Genomic DNA, 26,955 nt, shown 5'->3' on the forward strand with positions numbered 1-26,955 from the left:
TTAAGGGTAGCTGCATTTTATATGATGCTTTATTGCTATGGGTGTTCCTTGTGCTACCTGCTGCTTGGAGGCTCATTGCACTGATCTGCAGCTGAGATGCAGTGGTTCAACAAGTACGTGCTCCCTTCTAGCACACTCTTTCTTTCCATCCCCCCCCCCCCCCCCCCTTTGAAGCATGCTACAGCCAATGTGCTTCTCTCCAAACTAAACAGTTTTTCTCCAGCAGGGACAGACAGATGGCTTTAGCTAAACTCCTAGTTTTCTATCTGGTACATCATACACTAAAGTCACACTTGATCCCTGCCTTTCCCTTTGGGTGTTGTGACTTAACCCTTGAGCTGCACTGGGACTTCTACTCAAAACCTTTTTACGTGATGTTGCAGACATACCTGCACTGAAATTTTATTTCACAAGCTTTTAACCTACTGCAAGTTCAGGTGACATTTAATGCTGCCATCCTCTGTTCAGCAGCAATATTTTGGTAGCAAGAACTTGCCAATTAATATTTGACCCTTTGACTTGCATTTTCAAGACAGAAATCTGAACGTTCCCTCAGTATTTTTATAGGAAAATTCTCTAATTCTTACCACCAAGAAATCAGTAGCTTGCAAATATACACTAATACAGTAAACACTTTACCGTTGTCTTGTACATATATTTCATACACCGCTGTGGCATTAAAACAAGTTTATTTCCATTTTTATCAAAACCAAAAGATTTCAGGAGTTTGTTGTGTGAACTGTCTCTTCATTTCTGTTAATAAAGCAGCCGCTACTTGGATTAACAGGTTGGTATAACTAGTGTCTTCTGTTCCTCTCATAACTTATCTGCCTCACTGTAACACCAGCTCGTTTATAATAATCCATTACAGTAACCTGCATTGCAGGGGCAGAGACAGTGACTAGATCTGACTTCTAGTGCTTTATGTTTTAATTTGACTTTATCTTTCATCATCAGCCCCACTAATAAATATGAAAAGGTTGAGTTCATTTATTTCTGCAGCAGAAAAGCATTGGTCTCCATGGTTACTCACAGCCATGTAGCTTTACTTGCACCATAAGCTGCTTTTTTCCCCTTCACAGAATTTGCATTGGATCCTCCATCTTGAGTTTTTTACAGGTATTTTTAAAACAAGAGCATTTATTTCCGTCTCTGCACGCTGGGCTGTACGAATGTATGCAAAGCCAATCATCTGGAAAGTGCATAACCTCTTCCTAATGGTCCTTATTCAGAGAACCAAGTGGGTTTGGGGTTTTTACACCTAATTTGAAATAAATAAAGCTACAGGTGCAGAGATGAACTGTGCTACTCCTGGTCCTGCCTAAACAGCATCTGCGTCACAAAGCAGCACACCCAAAGCTCCATAACAGCTTTGCAGATAGTTTATTTATACCATTCCACTTTTATTACACAACAGCTCATAAACCCCTATTCCTGTTTTGGAGTGCTCAGAGCTTCAGCCATGTGCTATTACTGAGTTTTTAAATTCTGACATTGACTTCTCTTGTAAAATCTGATCATTTGTGTGTCAGTGAAGCTGGCACCATTAGCACAGGACAGTTTCAACAGGCTTCTAGAGCACTCTTCAGCCTTCTGACCATCCGAGGTATAAAAATGTGAAGGTAAACAAAGTGAGGGTTTGTACATTCTCTCCATTGATTTCAAGTGCAAACTACTGTGATCAAATCTTAGAATATACGTTCCAGCCTCCATATAGCTAGTACAATATGATCAGAAACTTTTAGCTGCCCTTGCAGGTGCTAGCCAAAGATCTGAAATGTAACAGTTGCTTCTTCCTAATGTCATCAAGGATAAACTGAGAATAAACTGGGGCAGCCTTTCCCAAAAACTCTTTTGTAGCCAAAAATTAATTACTTTGATACTTGGTACCTACATAGTTCATAGGAAAAAAGGTCTTCAGTTCAGTAGTTGGGGCAGGTCACAGGGGTGTGCTGCTGACAGACGATGTCTCTGAAAGAAAATAGGACGAAAATTAATCTTAAAGAACAGGCAATGCTACTTTAGGGTGTTGACAATGTAAGAGACATGGGGTGGGGGGAAATCAGCTCAGGACTGAGGTTACTTTACAGTACAAGATCATTGGCTTTGTAACCAATGCTGACAGTGTGAAGTTTACCTTCACACCTGATTCTACTGACTTGGCAATCAGCTGGATTAATAGTGAAAAGATAAAAATAGAGTAGAACACAGGGGAAATTAGCTTTATAGCACAGAAAAATGCAAATTAATTGGTAACCCTGGAAAATACTGACTCCAGAAGAAATGCAGAAAGGGATTTGGGTTTGCTTCTGGGGTGTTTAAGAATTCAAATAATTGATTAACCCTGAATTGAGGAGATAAAAATCATTTTTCTGTAGTGCAGCAATTCAAACCTCTAGCTACAATCACAGTCTCAATGGAAGATGAAGAGCCCCTCTTTCCCTTAAAGCTAACGGTCTTCAGGCTCTAAACTTAACCTATTTCCAGAGAACAGTTTGCTATTTAGATGTAATCCTCACATTTATTTGTATTTAATTCTCCTTCATATGTTTCAAGCTGTGCAGCTGGTTACAAACATCCACTGCTAATTCTCTGGAACAGACACTGGCTCCCCATAGCCATCTAGGCACAACTTAAGAAGTAAATACTCATTTATACTATCATCAAGGTACTGGCTGGCAGAGCTGCAGCATGGACAAGAGTTCTGCTGATCAGCTTCTGATTTGCACATCCTGGAGATCAATACCATGCTCCAGAGGGGCATTTGCTAGCTGTAAGAATATACACACTTTGCTAGGAGGAGAAACATAATCATCACCAGATGCATGTGGTTATGAAGTTTTTAAGTCCAGAACCAAACAAAAGGAGATGGGCTCCTCTTAATGGACCGAATACTAAATATAAAATGTAAGGTTTTTATCTAAGATTGGAAATCAGCAGTCACAACCACTGAGTGAGACACAAAGAAGAATCTGAATTGATCATATAAGAACTACTAGTAATGAGGTTCACCTCTGCAAAATAGGAGAAAAATCCCTAACCAAAGCAGCAGTAAACCAGCCAGCTGTAACAATTCACAGGGAATACCAACATTTCCTCCATTCTCCCTCAAATAAAAGCAGAGAGCAAGGAAAGTTGAAGGTCACTCCAATTTTCAAAGGGAAATAATCTGTCCTTCATTTCTAGAATATTGCAGTGGTCACACCAGGAGAAAACAAGGCAGGAAGTATGTTATGAGTTAACAGTAACTGAACTGAAAAAGCTAGGTGACAAACTGTTTGCAGAAAGCTCTGATCAGAGCAATCAAAGTAAGGACAGGAGCCTCTCTAAAAGCGGACTCAGGATTTCCCATATCTCATGAAATCACTGCCCCACTCTATTTGTAACCAGTTATTTTAGGACTTCTCAGCACTGCTATCCAGAACGTCTCCAAATAGATGATGCTATGATTGAAGTAACAGTTTGGGGTTTGGTTTTTTTTGAGATCCTTGCACTAGTACTCTGATGCCTTTATGAATAATACCTTATTATAATGATCCATAGATAGACTTGTTCCCTTCTGACCTGCAGATACTGTATGTTTTCTGCATACCCTCTGTAACTGTGCCATAAATACTTCAAAAGTGCCTCCTCCTGTTTTACATCTACCCCACTAAACTTGCACCAAGGAACACTCATTAGCATCTTATATTAAAGGAACTACTTTAGCCTTCATTATCTTCAAGCATGGCTACTGAATCCATAGTAAATGAGAGGCAAAGATCCCAATCCGTATGACTTGACTGTTTTACAAGGAAAGGGTGTGAGAAAAGCTTTCTTTCATAGTGGCACAAATGCCATACAGGGTTAAAAGACAAAGGCATAAGGAATCTCTGTGCTGTGCACATCACACACGCTGAAGATGAAATAATTCCTTTGTGGTCGGGCTGCTGTGAAACTTAAAGGAAAAGTGATGTGGTTGCCTGCTAAGGAGTCAGGGGGAGAGAAGAGGGGGGAGAGAAGAGGGTGAAAACGTCTTGAAATTCCAAAGCCTATTGAAGTCATCAGAAAAGAAAGGTTTAAGTAGTAGCAAACAGCCTTTCACCTCTAGATTACTTGATTCCTGTGTGTCACAATCTTCTAAAGGCCAGATTATGGCCCTTAGGAAGTAGGTGCTCTCATTGGGTACAGCCATACCATAACATACAACCACTGGTGGCTCTGACTCCAGCAGTGGCTTGCTGAAGGCCAAGTGGCATTAAGATTAAACTGTCTTTATGTTTAATCCAGGCTATAAAGGCCTTGGGCAAGGTTCTGCCATTTCACTGGTGTCTATAAGCACTTATGGCACCTGTCCAAGGTAAATACATATCCTTATTTCTCCTCTTATCCCTTAGGTGAGTCTTGAGACAGCAGAGCAGAGTGTAGCAAGCTTACCTCAGAAACACAAGATGGAAACAGGTATCTTTGTTGAGATGCCCTATAGCCTTGTCTACTTCATCCCAAACCTGCAAACTATTAACAAACTTAAAGATCCAGCAATGAGTGAATAAACTGAGGAAATAAGGATTATAAGAATTACAGAGGAATTTAGCTTTTGGAAGGCAGCATACCAAGTTCAGATGAAGCTAGATCAAATAGTAGAAATGAAAGGATTAAAACATTTGTGAGAGCTTTTGAAAAATAAAGTACGCACAACAACTCTGCACTTGCAGGCAAATAAAAGAAATGGCATGTAGAATCATGCCTGAAAGATTAAAACTTGTGGTTGCAGCTTTAGGGACTTCAGTCAGTTGCATTTCAACAGGCAGTAAAGTTATCCAGGGAGACAAGTTGTGTGACATAGTATCTAAGGCACTAAAAGCACCCCTTGAGAAATACAGTTTGAAGCCCCTGAAAGCCAGGCCCCCGGTGGACAGAACTGAATATGTGAGAGCAGGAAGAAAATGACCCATTTAAGAGCACAGTGGTTACTCTGACAACTGCAATCCAGCATCAGAACAGCAAAGCTGGGTCAAAAGGTGATCACTTACAGGTTGTATCACATCCAGGAAACAGCTTAATTCACAGACAATTAGATTCTACCTTCTGTTGAAGAAAAATAAATGCTGGGCTGAGTGTGTTTGCTTGCTCAGTTCCATTTTCATTGCCAGGCTTCAGTCAGCCTGCACAGCAACATCACTTTAAGGCAAGCGCTCCAAGAACTGCTGATGGGAAACAATTTTCTGTGTCCACTTCTATCGAGGAATGGATCCAGAAATCCATTTTGGTACTGCTTTTATAGTGCAGATGCAAGACATCAACCCCTGTGGGACCATGAGCTCAGCGCAGCTAGACCAATTCACTGTCCACCCCCTGCTCTTCTCTTTTCCCAGCAGCTTCCCAAGCAGATCAGGAACAAGTAGTGCTTCACCTGCCTACAAATATAATGAATACACTCTGGGAAGCAGCCAGGCAAGTGCAGTGGGTAAGGTCTTTTTGTGGTGCAGGGGCACTGGTACAGTCAGAGCGGAAAGGTTTGGCACCATTATAAGGCTTTCTGACCCTATTCCAAACAGTCTGTTTATTCAGGCTGCTTGTGGTGTGCCTGACCACAACAGCTAAAACACTGAGCTGCTTTCCCAAACAGAGAAAAGAGAAGATTACCTACAAAAAGGAGGATGGTTTTTATTTCACACAGGAGAAAGTTAACCTTCCACATGCTGCATCTCTGGAAATGCAGCTGCTAACTTGAACCTTCCCTCTTACTCTAAGAGCAATTGTTCCAGAGCCATCAAAAAAAGTCTTCTTCAAGGTTACTGAATTTAAAGCCTTGGATGTCTTTACAATAACTTACTGGGGTAGCTATCCCTCTGAACTGAGCTCCTGATCAATTCTCAGCTTCAAAGCTGAGAAAGAAGTAATAATAAAATATAACTATTCTATGAGTTTGTCCACTCCACTGGGCTGTGGCAATGATTTTCCCTGAAGTACTCTTCATGTTTCCAGAACTCCTGAATCCATTTCTTTCACATCTGCTGCCTACCACCTGAAGCAGCACTAAAATACCTTTCCCTTGACATCAATAAACATCTTTGCTCCTGTTAGTTTACAGTGAAAGGCCGCCAAGCTCTCTGGAGTGGATCAGCACTGCTGCAGATATCCAAAGAAAACAGAGCAGTTCAAGGAACACTTCTCTGCAGAAACCTGCAACAGAAATCTGAGCTCTGCTCTGAAAGATAAAAGGGGATACTTGGCTATTTGGCAAGAGTTACTCTTCAGATTTGGTCCTTCTCACAGGTATTAAATCAATGCCCAGACTTCAGTCTATGGCAAAAACTGAAACCTGTTTCTTCAGCACCTTCAAAATCAAGCAATTATTCTCACTCTTTTCCAACTAAGTTTCAAAAATGACTATTTGGATTCCTCTTGATCTTAACTTTTAATATAATTTTATATGATAATGGTAAACATTTTCATTTCCACTAAAACAGATTTAAAGTTCAACATACTTCTTCAAAACCCATCACCTTTGACTTTCCAACCAGCTTCCTTTCGATTGCCACCAGCCCATCCAGCACAGTGCTGGTGGAATCCTGAGACACACTTTGGGGAGAAGTATGACCTTAAGAACCAAAATGTGTCTTCACACGAGCTCTGATGCTCAGCACAACAAATCCTCACCCACATGTTCTTCTCTGTTAAACACTTGCTATGGACCAAGGAAGTCATTCAATAAGGATGTTTTTTAAAGAGAACAAGGGGTTTGATACCCACTAATGCCGTATCAGAGACCTCTCTTGCTTAGGCTTGCCTCCATGGTAATTCTTAACTCCCATTTGTGGGGCTACTAACCCCACTCTGCCAAGACAAATGAAACCCATCTCTTCTATAGCATGTACTTAATAAACATGCTACTGAAGATGTAACATAGCGCCTCATCTACACCAATGGGAAGAAACAAGCAGTGTAAAACCAGTGTGAAGTCTTATCCTTAGCTAAGTAATGTAACTTCTCAGAACCTTCTTGAAGCTTCTCGAAGGTGTTTAACCAGCGTCAAGAAGTCACCTCTCAATTAGTTACTTCAAAGCAGACTGAAGGCTGAAGATAAATCCCAACAACAGCTTTACAAACCAGTCAAACACATCTGCACCTTGGGAAACCAAGGTCGTGTGATATGTCCCAACAGAAAGCAAGTCGTGGCAGAGCCCAGACTTAAATCAGGACTGACAGGGGAATTCTAGCAGAGCCTGCAGCACTGGTTGAAGACTTCACCACCTACAGCTGTCCTCCCCATTCTCCCCCTGAGGATATTTTTCTCTCAATCCAGCGAAGGAAGTGTGTCACCACATCAGAGCCATCCCAGCTCAGTCTGGCACCCTGCCTCCAGTCACTGATGAAGGCAGGTTTGTACTAAGGTGCCAAAACTATTAATTGCAAAAACCAGAGGATGGGTGTAAGTTCTGCTCTAGTAGTAGTTTCTGTCCTAAGGCAAACACAGTAATATCAAACCACTTCAATTTTCAGAATGCAGCTTCTGAACCCAGTTTTTGCTTATCTCCCAGTTTATGTATTTTACCCATCGTGACTTTCAACAGCTAGATTCCATTCTCAGCTTCACACGCACAGCATCCTTAAGGTAAAGAAGCCCACCTATTATTCTGTAATGCTAGAATGTGACTGGATGAGGAGCACAAGGAGCAGAATTCCCCTCCTGAGAACATAAAGTCTTTCCTGACTTGGGTAGCTTTGCCCATCATCAGCTGGAGTCAGCCAAGCTGCACACCTGACCTCAGCCCAGCACATACAACAGCTTCCAGTAACAACCTCTGCACATTCACTCTTCACAGGATTCTTTCTAAAGACCATTTTACCTTCCCCTTTTCCTTCAAGCCTGTGGGATTACTGTGAAGGCTTTCCAGGTGATTATGGACTCCTACCTACATCAATGTTCTTATCTCTGATTGACCAACAGTCTGGGGGGAAATAAAAATCCTTCCTATGGAGGTCTGTTACTAGTCTCCTAATTAGAGGACAACATAAACTTTGAGGCATACTGTCCTTATCAAATCACATTATTTGTGGGTCTCAAAAGCACAGAAAATAGTTCACAAACTGACTGTGCAGTTTCAGTCTTAGAACAGCTTATGAACTAATACATGACAGAAATAAGAAATTTACTGATTAGAATTAAATTCATTCCCTCACCAGTCTGCTTGGTAACTCACAAGGCACATGTCTTATCCTTCTTAGCACAATCATATTACCATTTCCATCATAAATCATAAGCTTTTTCTTCCTTTTGCCCTAAATATTCTGTGTAAGCACTTCAGAGGAAGGCCAGTTCCATGCAAGCTCCAAAAAGCATCACATACATCCTTTTGGCTGAAATTTGTCACTAACAAATACCTTTCATTTCTGACTTATGACTAGAATCTCTTCAAGGGAAGGATAAATCAGGCTTCCCTTTGTGCAATGCACATGGAAAATGGTCAAACAGCTATTTTTATTCTATAAATACTAATGAGATACCTAAAGTCAAGAGAATTTAGAAAAAGTACAGGAGAAAAAACAACATCCTTCCCCCCCCAACCTCTTCAGCAAAGATCTATTCAACAGCTCAATATTGATCACTGCACAAATCAATAATGTTGCTGAGGCCATGGGAAAGCACAGTTTTTGAGCTGTTCAGTAAGGAGACAGAAACACAGGGGTGCAGCAGCTCTTCTCCTGCCAAAAGAGTGGGGGATGCAGAAGAGATGTGACCACTTTGCAGAATCTCACTGCAAAATGTGTTCTTCCTAAGTGTACAGTCTAAGGTTTTGTGCTTAGGCATGTTATGCACCAGGCTTTCTTCTCTTCAGCGATGGATCCAGCTCCTCACTAATTGAAGCATTTTCCTGATACACTGTTAGCAGAAGGAGCTTGTTCTTTAAAAAGGAAAATCTGGATTTGTTTTGCTGCTGCCATTTGTGACTGCTCTGACAGGCTGTGCCAGACTGCCCCCGCTTCAGCACTCTCAGACTCTCAATTTGTTTCTGATCAAGAAGCAGTAATATATTTGGGGCTGCTCCTCATGTGTTAATCTTCTGGAAAGCCTGAAGGGAATAGGAGAGAGAGAATGGATGGGACAAACTAAGTTAAATACTAACAATAGCACCCAGCAGTTCTACCTGCAGGAGCACAAGGGGCAGAAACTGCCGTTTGACCCTCATATCCTTCTGACACAGGTATTCTCCTTTTACTAATAAGATAACTCTATGCATTCTTTAGTCTTTACTGCAAGGTCTGCTCCCAGAATTTCCAGGTCCCTGTCTAGAGGCACAGTCTAATGAAGTGCGTAAGACAGGGGCAGATCCAGGCAGGGCCCAACACAGCAAACTGCTATTAAAAAAGAAAAAAAACACCAAAACCCCATGGGACCAGATGGCTGCATTTGAGGATGCTCAAGGTGCTGGTTCACATCATTGTGAGGCTGCAGTCAGTCTTATTAAAGGTCAAGGCAATCAGAGGTTCTTGATGAAGGAAGAAAGTAAAATGTCAGGCTTGTCTTCAAGAAGGCCAAGGAGGAAGACAGGGCAGATCTACAGGATATTCAGCTGAACCTCAGCCCCAAAGTATATATGGAGCAAATCTTTTGGAATCCATTTCCAACATTTCAAACAGAAGGAGGTGATTGAAAAGAGTCAGCACAGATCTAACAAGGGCAGTGCTTTGCCAACCTCATTTACAGCTGGTTAGAGTGCAGCTTTGCAGAAAGAAGTACTGGTGGTCCTCAGAGACCAGAAACTGAACTTTTGACTCAGCAGAGCACTCTGGCAGTGAGGGAAGCTAACAGCATACTGGTGTCAGTATGAGCACAACCAACAGGCTGAGGGATGGGGTGGTCCCCTCTATTTAGGCAAGACTGCATCTGAAGACCTGTGTCTGATTTTGGGCTTCCCAGGAGCAGGATTTGCTGGACTGACATGCTTGGAGCAAGTCCAGCAGAGGACAGTCAAGAGGCTCAGCACATGGAGCACATACATTATTAGAAGAGACTTAGACAGCTGGTTTCTTTGATCTGAAGAAGAGAAGTGCAATTTAGTTGATGTCTTCAGCTATCTAATGAGTGAAGACAGAGCTGCTTACCGAGAAAACAGGGCTGGACTCAACTCACAGCTGCATAGCAAAAGAAACCTACAGGCAATGGATGTGAGTTGCAGAAAGAGGAATACTGATCAGACATAAGGGAAAAAATGTAGTCAAAGTCTGGAAAAGGTGCCCAGAGAGGCTGCAAAATCTCCCTTCTTGGAGATTTCACAACTTGACTGGACAATATACTGGGCAGCCCAGTCTAACTTCAGTCAGCCCTGCTTTCAGCAGTGAGTTGGGCCTGATGACCTCCAAAAGTTCTTACATTATTCAGTGATTGTAACTGCGGCACAGAGGCAACAAATTACTTGAACTCTGCCTGTGGTCTAAACCACGTTAACCATAAGCTTTAAATTCAGTTATTTCTGGTCTATTATTCCAGGGTGTTAGTCCATCCCAGGTACCGGACTGTCATTGTTGAATTGACTAAGATTCAAGCGAGCACATCCCTCTGGCTAGCCAGTATCCTGAGAAAGGCAGCCCTGTTCTGGAGCACACTCCTTGCAGAGAGTGCATCCTACCTCCTCCTCCAGGTCACTGAAAAGGTATTAGGCAAATACCTGACAAACTACACCTGTAACTACCATCCAGGCAGAGTACAAGCCATTAACAACTACCTTGTCTGTCTAATGATCCAGTCAGTATTTTCATCTATCTAGTAGTCCACCCATCTACATCCTAACATCCCAATTTGGATACAAGGGTGCTGTAGGTGTCTGTATCAAAAGACTTCCTAAGGACAAGGTACACAATACCAACTGCTCTCCCCTTATCTGCAGTTATATCATAGTTATATCATTCTGATGACTTCACAGTTAGAACAAACGCAACATTCCCAATAAAGGAACGGTGCTAGAAAAAATATTCATAAAGGGAAAGTATTAAACCAGATAGGTCCTAGTCCTACTATGTTCCCATGTAAGGCAATGGGAACTGAAAGCACATGGCACCTTGGAGAATCCAGCAGATACTAGAAATGTGGCAAAATTGGAAGTGCTAGATTTAGCCTGGCGAAATATACTGTACTCTAAATGCTCATTGGGAAGGCATTCAGACAAACACACTGACCCACCCACAAGTCACAGGAGATGGAAAATTACACTCAGTTTCCAAGAGTAATACAGCAGGAAACAAAGATCAATGAGGTTTGGCTTGTATGTCAACCACTAGTCAGCGGCTGTGATGCTGTTCTACAGTAGAACAAGAAGAAATCTGTCCACAAATACGAGACTAGCCAGCATGCCTACACTGTCAAATCAAAGCTTAATGTCCTGTCTCCAGCTGAGACCAACAGCTGATGCTTAGAGTATAAAAACAGGGCCAGTATGCAGCATTCCTGCCTTGAATACTCTGCTAACCTACAGGAATTTGGAGCATACAGGCTCCTAGAAATAGAAAGGTAACTGTGCTAAATGACTTTGATCAAGTTTAACATATAGAAATCTTTCATTTACAACTGCAACAGTGAGTTCAACATTTTGGCAATACACTGCATGGAAAAAAAACCTCCTTTAGTGAATATGGAGACTATTTCTTGATTATAATTTCTACTCATGGCCTCATGCAACTTTAGAATTCAAAGAACTCCAGTGCATTCTTCAGTGTGGAAAACTAAAATCATAGTGTGCTTTCCTGATTCCCAAAGGGATGTGGTCCCAAACTCCTGGTGCAGATGCCTTTTCTAGTTCTGCTGCAACAGGACCACAGCTTCAGTCAGTACTAAAGCTGAAGCCACAGAGGGGCACAAGAAGGTTTTTATTTTCTTTCTTTGTACTTCTCCTAATAACCCCTAACATCCTATTTTCTTTCCTGTTTGCTACTGACCTGTGAGCTGAAGGTTTTTGTGAGACCATCTTGGTTACTTCATGGTACCTTTCTTTAGTGAAAAATGTACATTCAAAGACCAATACCAAACATGTGGGGCTCATTCACCCCACCCCAACTTGCATCACCTTATATTTACTGACATTTCATTCTGACTACAAGTTTTTCCACTCAGTCTCTCAATGTTGCAGGGTCTGTCTACAGCTCTCTGCAGTTGGTGTTCACTTCTGTGATCTCAAAATAACTGCCACCAAGCTTTCTCATCTCATTGTATGCCTCATATTCCAAATCATTTGTGAGCACTGAACAGCATGCTAGAGACACAGCAAGCATCTGAAAGACTTCTTTCCAAGTCTTTTGCTCAGGAGCAGATAAATCTTTGGGATCCCAACAGGATGAAAGAGTCAGCACTACACTTGTATGCTTTGCAGGCCTGTCATGGAACATACGTGAATAGCAACTTGAGCAACCTGACATGAGAACAGCCACAGTGCTTAAGTGGGAGGAGAAACAGCCCAAAATAAAAGTAATAATAGTCCCAACAGTGATACAAGTCTCCATTTATATCTATCATATAAAGAAACACAGTTTTGTCATAGTAATAACTGATACCAAAAACTGTTAGGGTCTGAAAATTATTATAATAGTTTGGTTTTACAATTCTTTATGGTTCTTCTATGGGGGTACTTTGGAAATGAAAGAGTTAAGAGAAATAGTGGGGAGTTTGTATGGATTAACCAGACTTTTCTAGAAGAGTTACTATCAGTCACTATTCTTCGATACAGTAAAGTTATGTCAACTGACAGAGAATAAAACAGCCTGTGCATGACTGCAAAGGCAAAACAAGGCAGGACACCTCATACAGCAGGGTGTGGGCATTGCACAGGGGCTGGAGAAGGGGCAGAGGATCCCAAGACAACCAAACCCCTTGGAACCTCGCATAGGGCTGGGACAAGGGGTGAGTACAGGTGTGCAGAGGCAGCCCAGCTGCTGGGGGCTCTGGCACACACATACACACATTTTCGGCAGACTCTGTTGCATTTTTGTTCTTGGCAAACCAGAGCAGCTTGGGAAATACTTGCAGGTCTGACTGTTTAAGCTGGAGCAGCATTGCAGGGAGCACGCAACAATCGCCCAAGACTGGCTCACAGAGTAACTGCTGCTGGAGGAAAAAAATCATTCCCATAATAACTGTTTTGCAGCACACTAGCTTTGCTTTGTACATCACTTCACCACCCAGCTGATGCACAGAAAAACAAGGGCAAACATGCTACTTCCATACCTTCCCCCCCCCCCCCCCCCAGTCATCTTGACACATGGACTCTGCGACAAACTGAATGCTATAAAAGCCCCAAAATATCTGCACTGAATATAAATATATTATGAAATAGCTTTTAAACTCTGCCCTAAAGCACTTCCTGATTGGCTGCCAATGATGTCACACATCCATAAAGGCCAATGAAACGCAGGGGTTAACAAGTCTCATTTGTGTGCGTGATGCCCAGCAGGAGCCCAGCCCAGGACAGGACAGGGATGAACCATCCCATTTCCCAGGTAGGTCAAATCCTGGGACCTCAGGTGTGGTGTCCAGCAGCTGCACTGCTGTCTGTGCTCCCAGACTGATCTTAATGATATCTAATTAAGCACTGCTTACCTGGGAGTGAAACCTTCCTAAAGGATACAGTAAGCCACTGTCAGTTTTTAGGTAGTAAAGATACTCATGCATATTCAAAGCAATCAGTCTGATCTCACCTAGCAGTTGGGATCTTACGTTTCAAGTCAAAGGTGAACTAAGCATGGTCCCCTTTGCAAACAGGAACTTGACCTTCAGCCCTGTTTGAATAAACTGTTATTAAAGTGAGTAATGTTTTACAAAAGCCCTAACAAACCTAAAACCTTCTATTTTACAAAACTCAAAAACTAACGCCAGAAATACGAACTAAGCCTTTAAAACATACTATTTTGGCACTCACTCCTCAAACAATAAAATATGTTAACTCTTTCTATGCAGTCATGCTTAAGGCTGACAAAGAATCTAGATTTACAGGGTTTGGGGTTTAGATGATTTTGACAAATGGAGCATTCTATGCAGAGAGAAATCCGCTGTGTAAAGTACTAAGTGTGTATGATGGTCAATTGCCAGCGACCAATATTTGTTTCTTACTATGAATACAATCCTTGGAGCTGGCTTAGTTTCAAATGTTATTAGGTAGACAGCATGTGGTGTTGCAGTAAGGAGACTTACGCATGAACTCAAAATATACTGAATTTGATCACTATTCTAGGCAGTTTTGCTGCCAAATGTGGGCTAATTTATATATAGAAGTCTAGTGAACAGTTTGCACTCATACTTCCACAGCAAGCATGGAAGCAGACCACGTACAACCATGAAAATTTTGCTACATAAAGCTTTGTTTTCCAAATCCTTGTCAAAGGTTTAGGAACATTCAACTGGAACAAAACTGCCAACTACATGGCTCAAACACGGAGCTGCTGTCTGGTATGGTACCACTGCAGTGCTCAAAGCACTATCAGAACGTAGGAGAACAGGCTGTGTATTGCTATCTACTATTGTTCCTTCTGTCTCTCTTTTCAGTTGCACATTAATGGCAAAAATGCTAAAATCAGTCACAGGAAAAAAAAAGAAAGCCCCCAAGCTCAGGGTCTAGAAGCCTCCTGCTTTCCTTGACGACTCCTAAAGGATCCCTTCACCGCTGAACCTCGGCACATACCATCAAATATTCCAAGTGGAACAAATTCATTAACTTGTAAACACTACTTAACTAACTGAAAGCCAGCAACAGAAACCTAGAGCGCTGTTAAATCAACTTCAGGCAGACACTGCATCTCATGTGTTAATACTTGCCATCTGCTCATGTTGCATTTTTTACCACAAGAAAAAAAATGTGACTGCTGAGTAAAGACACTTCAAAAACAGCAATAGGAGAAACCTGACCTCACTCAGCCTGAAACTATGGCTTTACTTTTATGGGGTTTACACACACACACACACACTCCCTGTCTCTCTATTGAAACCAGCAGAATCAATGTAAAATAGTCTATTTAGCTGTTGCTGCCTTATAATAGCTATGCTAGGAAAGCTTACAGGAAAAAAGAAAGTGCCTGTGCATGTTTGGTACTCCAGACAGCAAGAAATTTGCCTCGGGGAGAAACACTTTGTGAAAGAAGGTGGGGGAAGGGTAATACGCTGGTAGACTGAGCCATGAGGAACCAGCACAGGAGTGTGCTGGAGGCTTTGGGAAAAATCAAGTTTGCCACTACGGCTCCTACAGGCTCCAGCACAGCAAAGCACCTTTCCGGCAAGACAACCATTACATCACGCCCCGAACTGCCTCTGACCACAGAAAATGGCCCAGCCAGGAAGGGATGGATGCCAACAAATGGAATGTGTCTCCACTTTGTGAAACATGCCATTTCTAAACTGATTCTTTTCAAAAATCAGTGCTTTTTTTTAACAAAAGTAAGAACTCCTAACTTCTTATCCCCTTGAAAACTAAAGGAGACCAACGTTTTGCCCCAGAAGTTGGCTGTATGACTTAGAGGACATGATGGTATAAGCTTTATTTTAGTTTTGACCAAAATGGTATTTCATTTGCTATGCCGTGTGCTTCTAGTAATAATCCTAAAGGGTGCTCAAGCATTTCAGTAATGCAAGTGAAAATGAATCTGCTGCAGCACAGGTCACTAAAGAATAAGTAGTTCTGAAGTTACGTGTCATGAAGTCCTGCTTAGCTGTTGCCAAGAAAAAGAACTGCCAGATTTTGTCTGGAATTGCCATTTGTGCCTTTTAACAGTTGTCATGTTTTAAATGGGTGCTTATGAAGAAAGCATCCAATGGACTATTTTGGTGTGACAGGTACACAGAGCAGCAGGTCCTGATCTAGATGGGCAAATTCAAAAGCAAGTGTCTCTACAGAAACTGCCAGGGAGAAAAGGACACATGGTGATGGTGCATGAGGTGAAAACTTATGTGCTGGAAGCTGGACAAAACCTTTCCACAGAAACCACTGCCCAGTAACTGCAAACACTGACTCCAGTGTATGCCTCAGTTATAATGATAACTCAATGCATGAAACTTGAAATGGTGACATCTGGCTAAAGATCTCTCTCATCCATTTCCTGTTACTAGTCCACAGAACTATTTTACCTTCATAAAATTATAGCATAGTGTAATGTCTCTGGATGTCACCTTTCTTTGGCTGTATTCCCAACATTACCCACCATTTTTAATTTTGCTAGAACTTATTAGCTGCTGGGGTCCTATTCCTGATAACTAGAAATAGTGGTGGAAAAAAATAATACTGTGGTTGTAATCAAAGTGAATAAATATCAGCCTATGTCACACACAACTGAAAAGAGACACTAGCAGGATATATTCAGGCCATAAATATCTGAATACAAGGCATTCTTCATAGTGAAGATAACTACTCACCTGGTTCCAGATCCTTCACACTTAAAACTCATGCCTTTTTACTCCTACCCCAGATCTTTCAGCAGATCTTTCCTCTCCACAAAGGAGCCCAGGTGTTTCTTGAATTCACTTAGCATTTCCAAGACTTCACTCATTGTCACATTAATGAAACCCGTATGTTTTACTGTCCTCAGTTTCTTCCTTACTGCCCTTTTCTGGAGATAAATTAATTATGTGGGTAGCTTTCCCTGAGCTAGAAAAAAGTTGCACAGATTTTATTAACATCTTTCATAATTTTGAAGACTAAGTAAAACTGCTTATTTTCTTGAGACAGTTTTGATGTTCAGAAATAAAGATATATATGCCTCCTGTTACAACATTCAAGTTCCTATTTTCAAAGGTATATTGGCCCAAGATTACCCCTTTAACGGCTGCCCATTTAAGAGCTGCTTCACGGATCAACATGGCAGACTGCATACATTGAACTGAAAGCTCAGAGTACAGCTTGCATTAAGTCATCTGCAGTGATTTTCAACCCCAGCGGGCTTCTCTGCCTCTTCTCTAGCATCCCTCCACACTGCAGAAGCAACTGCTGAACTGCCCCAGTTAATAGCCCAGCATATGAAAGAAAAATGGAATTTTGGTTTCACTTTACTTCCCCATACCAACGAAAGATCCAGCCACTGTTACCCTCATCACAAGAGCTTGGCACCTACTTCACTTATTTGACTTCTAATTGTTCCTGGGTTTCATTACTGCCCTGTAATACAGGTATTCATTCCAAATGCATTTAACAGTTATACATGCTCTTAGATGAAATATAAGTCTTTAAGAAAAGGTCCCAAGCAAAATCCAAGTGGAAGAAGTACAAACAACCACCAAGACAAGAGCAGTCATCAGGAAAATGAATCACAGAGAAGGCCAGGAGAATCCCTCAGGAGACTTCCATATGTCACAAAAATGCTTTCCTTTCCTCCTTTCCATCCTTTCAGACAGAAAAGGCAGAGGCACTGAAAGTGAGTTGATAAAATACTTCTAAAAGATGGTGGGTGTCCCATGTAGGAACATCTATGTGGCAGCACAAGGAGATGGAGGAAAGAGTAGAGAGGATGGGGGGAGTTAATGAGACATCTGTGTGAAGCTGGGGGAGGGCAGACAGGAAGGCAGTAATGAACTCCATAAGCAGAAGGTGCCACAGGGCAGGAATAAGACTCCAGCTTTACTGGAGCAGGGAAGCAGAATCCACGTTTGCCAGAGTTATGCCTGTGTAAAAATTGTAACAACTTCTGAGGGCCCTTGCTTACAAAGGGCATCTAGTAACAGCAACATGGCCTTTAGCAGCACTGTAGTCATTTCATAAAAGGGAGAGAAGCAAAAATGTCACCAGTGTCTGGAGCTTCACTTTACCTCCCACCTCAGCCACAGGCTATCTTTAGTGAAAGCTGAGATTCAGACTGATTTCACAAATGACACTATTCCACGGATCACTTTGCATACAAGCTGATAGTCACACACATACTCATGCTTAGCTTTATTTGCAAGTATTTATACAGGATCAAGATCTGTATTTCCCAGCCTTCGTATTTCATCCATCTTAATCTGTAAGTATACTTCCAGAAAAAGTCAACCTGAGTTACAGTAATTTATATAAGAGTTGATGCTGAGTATCACTTTAGGATCCCGTGAAAATCCACAAGCTACATCATGTTCCATATTATAAAAGCCAAATCAGGATAAAAATTCCTTTCAAAAATACCCTCATTCCAACTTTATCCAAATTTTAACATAGAACTTGCTCTGTGTGGAATATCTGGAGTGAGGATTTTTCTATTTAAACCTTTTACTAGCTCGTAGTATCATCCGAGTCTTGCACCAGTTTATCCAGCTATAAAATGGAGTCTTTGTTTACCTGTCCTTTCTTAATCTTTGAGGATAGGACTTCAAGTGGAAAGCCGAAGCGTTACAGTACTTCAGCAAACAGGTTTCATGCAGAGAAGTCTCCTACTCTGGGTTCTGTGGACACCTGACTGTAGCACCAGGTCATGCTGTAGATTTATGGTAGAACCAGAAAGAACTCATTGTATATCTGTATGACTCCACTTCCCATCACCAAGATGTTGCCTGTGTTTCATTTTGCCCATTTGCCTGGTGTGTTTACCCAGAAAACAGTTTGAACCTGGAATTGCTGCTAATCCCTCAGGATTTAGCACCCTGAACCCAGTCAAGCCATTTAGCCCCCAGTATAAAGTGTGATCGTTTTTTAAAAGTAAAATACTTGTAAACAGAAAATCATTTTAAAGGTCAACTTTTTTGTGTGCAGAGTTCAAAATAGGAACAAAATAAACACAGAAATTTTTGCTTTTGTCACACTGAGACCACAATTTCTACAGACATTCCTCTGATGAGACACCATTACAGAAGTATATATTACATGGTTACAGAAATAAGTGGGGCATACCATGCTGTGGAGACAATAATCCACAGAAATATGGTAAAACAAAGTTCCCAACAAGCTCACCACAACTATGGCTGGCAAGAACATCATTTCTCAATGTATTATAATCCATTTGAAATGTTTAACCCTAACATCATATTATCTGCAGTATATTCCTTCAGCTCAGCTAGTTTCAAATATAGCCACTAGAGCATAAATTGAGAAAAATATATAAGCAAAGAATTCCTGAAACAGGGAAAACAGCCATCTTTGTTAATAAGGGAGCATTTTGGAAAACGTGGTTAATTTCTCTTAAAAAACGATGCATAAACAGTACACGTGTAACAAAGAAATGAGGATGTTGTCAGAGAAATCCAAACAGGTAATACCGCTAATAAAGGGACCCAACAGCACCTCTCACCATGTGCTGCTCTGCTGCCCCCAGGCTATTCATGCTGGAGACACAGCAGCCAAGTTTTAGCTTTTATTATTTTATTGCTCTAGGGTTTTTAAGAATCGACAGCAGCCCAGCACAGGTTTATGAACAATAACCCTGAACCTCTGGGATTGGGAACGGTGAGTGTTTTCCAGGCATTGTTTTGTAACACTGAATGCACACAATCCTGTTTAACAGTGTGTGTAACAACACAGCCTCCTATGGAAGATAGAAATGCTAGTACAAACAGAAAACCTGATACAGCTGCAGACATCCTGTACTGCCCCAGAAGACAGGCCACAGCAGAGCTGCAATGTATAACATGCAAATGCTTAAATCAATAGTGGAGCAGTAGTCACTGCTTGCTGCATTCCTTACAGGAGCTGCCAAAAGGAACGTAAGAAAAAGGGAAGGTGAAGAGACATTTACCACCTATTTCACTGGCACCAGCTCCTATCTTTCCTCTAACTAATTCACTTTAACTCTGTGCAGGGCAAGGTTATGTAAAACATTTCTGAAAGAAGATTTTTTTCCTGCCCTTCAAGAGCAAGCATCAAAGCCGAGTAAACCATGTACTGCAGAGTATGTGCAAAGCTCAACAATACTACCCAATAGAGTCACTGGAACTGAGCTCTGGAGGAGGAGCTCTTTACATGCAGAGCCTGGGTTTCTATTTTCTGGCACAGATTATACAGTTTACAGAAAGGCAGTCTTTTACAAATCTTTACATATGTAGCCAGAAGCTTTTGTTAGTGAGATGCAATTACAGCTTAAAAACAATTTCTATGAAAGAAAAGTGATGAGAGCACTAATGAAGGTGGCTTTCTGACAAACCAAGTTTTTCCTAACTGTTCTTATTCATCCATTTGATGCCAGTACTGGAATTCTGCAGCAGGATTTGGCTCAGTCTCTTCCAAAACATAAAGGGGCTAATCCCTTCCCATCAGAGAACAGGAAGTCAGGAGCCAATCTTAGCACTGATTAAAAAAAAGAGAATCTGGACTGTTATTTTAACTTCTTTGTTGCACATAAACCAGAGAATTTTTGTTTCCTCCTACCATTTCACATGATGGCTCAATTCAAAGCTGATGTCTCCCCTAAGTGGCACTACCTTAGTACAAGAGATCTATTGCACAAACTGCTCTCTCCAGGAACTATGGTTTCTCCCCATCACTCTGGATATGACTTGGAACACGTGCTGCGCAAATCCTTATTTCTGTCCCTCTGTGCCGTCCTGCTTTGCACAGTCTAACAATGACACTTCTATTACAAAGACTTTTTATACCTGCTTTAAGTGCATTCAAACAGGCCTGGCTCAAGTAGGAACAGGCAGTATTTTCTACTTGACTTCTGTTTGTGCACACTTGAAAACTGCATTTATTGTCAACAGTGTTGTATGTGTGCCTGCTGGAGCCAACAGGCCAAGCTGCCACTTCTCCCCAGCTTTCCTGATGTTCTCAATACACAGCTGTGTGCATGTGTACATACAGTGTTTAACCCCAACCACTCTCATCTGCCTCCCCAAACCAGTGGCACAGCTGGATGCCAAAGTACAGGGCTGCAGCCTCTGCCAAGTTCTTTCACTTTACTCCAAGCTCAGGCAAATGGCAAGAAACCCTGGCTTCCCTCTGGGAATTGTGCTCCCTCAAAGCACTGGGTGAATGAGGGCTAAGGCCATAAGGCTGAAATCTTGACTTCTGAGCCTATTGCATCCCCTCATTTGAAACTTCCCCTTTTTAAGTGGCATCTTTCAACACAATACCAGTGTTACCTCTCTGGGGCTCCCAAACCAGTTAATGAATCAGTCCAAATCAGACTGGAACTGGACGGACTTCAAGCACAAGCTTCAGGTAAAATAAGCTGAACACAGCCCCAAAGTTCTTAACTAATATTTAAGTACATGTTATTTTTCCCAACATTAAAAAAAGGCTGGTAGTATCTAGCACTAGAAAATTAATGAGTTTTAAATCTGAACATAGTACCCCACCAGTTTTTAAATACTCTGCTCTATTTTCTCTCTTCTCATCTTTCCCATCTGGTATGTTTGAGTAATAATTTAGCAAATATTTTTCTCCAAGGCTGTCAGAAAAATCTCATAGCATTTTGAAAACACCAAACATTATCTTGTGAGGTAAATTAGGACACAGAGAAGTAGCATGACATATATGTGATCACACCTTGTCAGTGGCAGAGACAGTAACAGAAATCCCAATATGTGCTGCTTCAGAGTTTTCAAGAAAAGAAATTGCTAATATATAGCAAATAGTGAAGCTGAAACTATGTCAAGTTACATTTGGAGGATGATCTGCAGAAGTTAAAGAAACGCAGTTTCAATACAGGAAAGATTTCTTGTTCCAGTGCTTTATTTTTGTTAAGACTTCTTTATGAGAATTCAAACCCAGCCAGCTGTCTTCTACATTACACAAAACTTAACCCTACATAGCTCCTTAGTCCTGAGCTTTCTTCTCTCAGGGGATGAATCTCCTATCAATCTATGGAGACTGCAGCCAGAAGGTCTGTGTCCACCTCCACTCTTTACACTGGGAACCACAGAAAAGAACTGCTAAGTACAGGTCTCTTTCCCAGCCACTTTAGTCAGAATTCATCTATAAGTTTTGCTTATTACTGAGCTAAGATGAACTAATGAAGTGCCACACAGAAAGCCACATACCCCATTATCAGTTTCCCAGTTCACTTTGTCAGGATCTACTGCAGGCATCAGAAAAACCCTTAGCCAAGACAAGACAGCAAAACCCTACCTCAGAGAAGCAGCTGCTGTTCTAGAGATTACAACATTAGAAAGGAAAAGACAATTAAAAAGCCTCCAAGAAAATCAATCTAAAACATGCACTTTTTCCTCATACCATCAGCATGAGAATTTCTATCAGCCTTTCCCTGCAGCTACACAAGGGTTAAAAATTACTCTAAAGAGAAATATTTGACAAGATTCTCAGCCAATGACATTGAAAGAAAATGTCTGGCTTTAAGAAAATGCCAGCCATCACAAGATGTATGACAGAACAACAAAAGATGCTGACGCTCAGTTTTCTTCCATTGGAAAAGATACATGCTAAAATAGATTTCCCATCCTTTTTTCTAAAGTTGCTGCACCCCATTCAGCCAGGGCACAGATCACATCTTGGAATAAAAGGTTTGGAATCACAGTTTCTCCCTTGCAAAGTTCAAGCTTTACAGAAGGAAAGCTTTTCCTCCACAGAGCTGCAAACTGCACAAGAGGAAGTTATTTCCTCTCCTCTATTCCCACAGGAGGTGTTACATTCTTATAACCTGTCAGGCTTACCCAGGCGTATTTTTAATTTATATTTAGTATAAGGTCATTTCTTTACACACTGCCTCTGGATATTCCTAATACAAAGAGTGAATTCTGACTACTGCCTTTTCTCTTACAGGTCAGATACCTTTCCCAGTGCTGCTGTGCACTGGAAGTCCACGTGAAACAACTTTCTGAACACACCAAAACCACCGTGAAAGATAAAAAAGACAAACATTACTGGATTTTTCTGCATCTTAAAATATAATTGCAAAACACTGAAAGTAAGATTTCCCTTACCTTAAAATAGCATCTGTGTTTAATTAGAAGTGGAAAAAACTTAGCTGAAATACATATAAACACACATACTCAGAGAGTGGGGCACTCTCAAACTAGTTCGGTCAAAGCTACGGAGAGATGATACACAAGCTGAATACTGTCATTTCAGAACAAGTTAAAGTCACCCACAAAAATGGTCAGGACAGCCCTAATTTTCAAATGGCAAAAGATGCCAAAGGGGCATCTCTGCATTGGTGTCCTACATAATAGGGGAAAAGGGATGGAAGAAAGAAAGAACAGAAGAAAAAAAAACAGATCTGGAGAGAGTAGCAACATTTGGATAGTTGGCAGGGATCTTAATAAGGTTTCAGGCAACAGTCAAGCCAAAAGGAAAGTTACTGTAGAAATTCAAACTCCATTGACAAACAATTGTCCTGTCCCACACACTCACTTCTGTTGGAAGTGAGTAATTCTGTACCCACACAGAGCATTGTCATTAAGAGCCAGAATTTACAGTGAGAACCACAATGTACAAGCTATTAACAAGCAGTTATACTGCATCATTCAAAGGCCCTTGCAGCCAAATAATCCCTCTTAAGTGGTACCCAGTGGAAGGCATTGTCTAGGGGAAGTTTTGAAGGGTAAATAGACAAACTTAATTCCCAGTCTTCAAGAATTTGTGGTTGAAGAATAGATACTTTAATATCCATTGTTGGATTTTTTTCCAATGAATTTGTCTAATTGCTTTGGGAATATATAGCACCCTGTGCACCTAAGTTCCATGGCATATTAACACATGATGGAAATAAGTACCTCGATGGAAATAAGTACCTCTCTTTTTGTACCATGAACCTGCCTGCTGCTAATTTCATTGGATGAGCCTAGCTCTTGAATTATGGGAATGAATAACCATTCTCTATTCCCCTGCTCCACATACTGAATGGCTTCACAAATCCCCATCCTATCCATTCCTATCCTCCTTCAGGCTGACTCTTCCTCTGTTTAGAAGTTTCTGTGAGAGAACTTCCCCTTATCTGTGCTCATAGAATCACTGGGAGCATTTCTGCACACAACCTTGTTACCTCTCTCGTTGTGCTTTCTAGTTGTACTATTCTGGGGGAAAAGGATGGGAGGAAGGGAGGGAGGGAGAGAGAAGACCAGTACAGTAGGAAGCTACACCATTCCCTGTTTATTTTCTCTAACATCATCATTCTAAGATGCCTTCAAGCATGAATACACAATTATACAATATTTCAAAATTTTTCTTTGTAATTATAAGGAAAAGAAAATGGAAACCACTACACTGTCTTCAAGCCCAACTCAAGCCAGCTTCTAAGTCAATAGTCTGGTTTTCCCCACATTCTTACTGGCGTCCCAGTTGCACAACATTATTTGTATAGGCAGCCCAATCTTGTAGAACTTCCAGCTTTGATATACTTTCCAGACTGGGTATCTGCTGCAGGTTTAACATTTCTGGAAAGTTTCATGGAACAAGACCAAGCCAACTCAGATAATGAAATTAAGGAAAAGTATATGTTGTTTTGCTCTTCTGAAAAGCTCCAATGCCTTCATGAGCTACAGAAGAGATTTTAAATTGGCAGTGCACTACCCTCATATCAGGGACATATTTTCCCATTCCTATGAAAATATTATGAAGTTTGGCCAAGTTACAACTCTACTGAGTCTATGTAAACTATGGTTTTCTAAAGATTCAATAGAGTCTGAAGGCTGAAGATGAAATCAGAATGCACCATCTCCTGTCCACACCCCTGTTAACCAGACTGAAGAGTCATTATCCTCCTTAAGCAGTTACAGCTTGTTCTGGATATGCAGAAACTGAACTGGACTTTTCCTGCAACTGAGGCTTCCAGAGCTTGCTGTGACACCCAACAAAACAGAAAGTGGTTCAGCTGTAGCCACATGCTCACCAATACCTGTGTATTATTGCCTAGCCAGTATTATGTGCACTGGTACGCAGCCCCTTGAAATAAAATGAGGAGGGAAGCATAATGGCAGAAAAGAATTCAGGGAAGTAGCTGAGACTAGAGCGAAGACCCTGCTAGAGGTATGCCCAGACTAAAAACAAGGTAGATACCACATGGAGATGGAGGAATGGAAGGGATGCGTTCAGAAAAGGCTAACTGGAGACTGCGATGAATTGCTGGAGAACAGAAGATTTAGAGAATGACCTGGGAGCTTAGAGAAGGAAAACAGAGTGTAAATGTAAGCGGTGTGAAGACGTTCTTGGAAAAGAATAGGGACAGAAAGGATGAAGAGTACATAAAGCTTCCGTGAGTCCACATCAGATCCCATTATCCCTGACACCTAAAATTCTTCCTCTATAGGCAAATAACCCTAAACCTCACTGGAAGAGTCCTCACCGCCCTCTACTGCTCATCCATGAATGACCCTATAAAGTAATTTTGACATAATTGACATAAAACCAAAGACTAAACAGAAAGAACAATCTCTGCGTATGTCTCTCACTGCAAGATGATGTATAATAAGCTTCCCATTTGCATATGCATATACAGACAAAATGCTTTCATTGAGGAGCAAAATGCAAAGATCCTAAAAAATTACTGCTGGAACTATTCTGCTGTAAGAGCACATTTGATACAGAAAAGGGCATTTAACATCACTTCCCCAACTGCTGGAAGCAACTTTAAAAATACTCACATTTTTCAATGACGAGACAGTTGCACACTGAAGTAATTTGCAAACTGCATTAAGAAAGGTGCCACGGCTCTTCTCTGCTTCAAGCACTTGCTCTTCTAGGAGGAAAAATGGTGTGCAACCCATTTTAACAATGCCTATGGAGAGATTAAAAATATCTAATGAAAATTAAAAGCATCTGTGCTTTTCAATCTTACTGTAGCTAGAGATCAAAAGTCAAAGAAAAAGCTGTAACAAGATTTCAGAGTGAGCTATTGCTAATATAAATATCCAAGGGGCACATACGCAGAGGCAGACTACAGATATTTACAGCCATGAGAACCACCAGTGGTCACGACCTAAGGCTAATTTTTCTCCTTACCTAAGGGCAGACTTTTGCTCCCTGTTCATCACAGGGAGCATGTAAGTACTTGCATAGTGGCTAAAGGTCTGGCAACATTTCAGCAGGGAGGTGAAAAGCCTCCCAGAACCCACAAAGAGACAGCTACTACTACTGGTGAGAATGAGAAAGTGGCCAAAGTGGTAGGAGGAAGTAGACAGCAAAACAAATGATAACAAGTAATTTAGCTGAAAAAAAGGTCAGGGATTATTGACCTAAAACATACATGTCTTCAGTTTCAGTTGACATTTGAGCCATAAGGGAAAGCTAACTAGAAACAACACTGTATATATCTGTTACAATACAGAGCAGTTTGCAAAGACTCTCCAATAATGACTAAGCTTCACCTTTTTTTTGAGAGGTTGAGCACTGCCCATTTTAGGCATGGGGAAGGTGAGGCTGAACAGGTAAATTCATTGCTCAAAATGTACCAGTGGCAACATCACAATTAAACCCCAACAGATTCCCATCCTATATAACCATTACACAACAGTTCTTTCCTTCCTTACTCTTGAGAGTACAAGTTAATTTCTCCCTTGAAAATCCCCATGGATGCTAAGCTTTAAATTTAAAAGTTCTAATTAAAACATTAACTACTGCTCAAATTGCCAACTGAATCTTGTATTCTCAGATTCCTGGATTACAGCTGGTAATGTTAAGGAGCAAAATTGCCTCCAAGCCAACCAAGATATTACCGTCCCCTTGATAACCAAGAAAGCCTCTGAATAGAATTCTGCTGCACTATTCAAGGTGCCTATAGCCCAGCAAAGACTGGTGCTTTCTTCATATTCCAAATTACTATGTCTGTACAGCGGTACTAAGGGAATGGGATCAGGAAGGTTTGGGTTTTTTTCCTTTCCCTATATCAGAGGGGGGAAAAGTACTAAGGAGTTCTTACCATACTTTTGGCACCAGTATTTGTTTAGAGTTTTATTTTCCTGTTTCCACTTCCCAACCACCTATAAACATGGCATTTGCAAAAAAAGACCAAAACGGGTGAGACGCTTCCAGAAACAGTTGGTATGGAACATGATTCATTTTTCACAGCTCTAGCTGATGTATACATTCAAGTATGGCCAAATTGTCAAGTATGCTGAGAACCTGTTAGCTGCTTCTTGGACTGGGGTACTCA

The 26,955-nt window shown here is 41.2% G+C and overlaps 1 protein-coding gene and 1 long non-coding RNA gene across 2 annotated transcripts in view; one reads left to right on the plus strand and one right to left on the minus strand.

The window, feature by feature from the left end:
* Positions 1–672: 672 nt before the first annotated feature.
* On the minus strand, positions 673–25,572 carry LOC130595203 (uncharacterized). The gene is made up of 2 exons (XR_008971250.1): positions 25,448–25,572; positions 673–1,971 (listed from the first exon to the last, which is right to left on the minus strand). It is a non-coding gene; the product is annotated as an uncharacterized LOC130595203 (long non-coding RNA).
* Positions 775–26,955, plus strand: part of RIPOR3 (RIPOR family member 3) — a 124,097-nt gene continuing 97,916 nt past the window's right edge. The window contains exon 1 of the mRNA XM_057401718.1: positions 775–787. The gene's annotated coding sequence lies outside the window, so the exon portion shown is untranslated. The remainder of the gene's footprint in view (positions 788–26,955) is intronic.

The sequence above is a fragment of the Pezoporus wallicus genome, unplaced genomic scaffold, assembly GCF_028554395.1.
Source record: "Pezoporus wallicus isolate ANWC-B61680 ecotype Strahan unplaced genomic scaffold, APGP_CSIRO_Pwel_v1 contig_9238, whole genome shotgun sequence".
Taxonomy (NCBI): Eukaryota; Metazoa; Chordata; class Aves; order Psittaciformes; family Psittacidae; genus Pezoporus; species Pezoporus wallicus.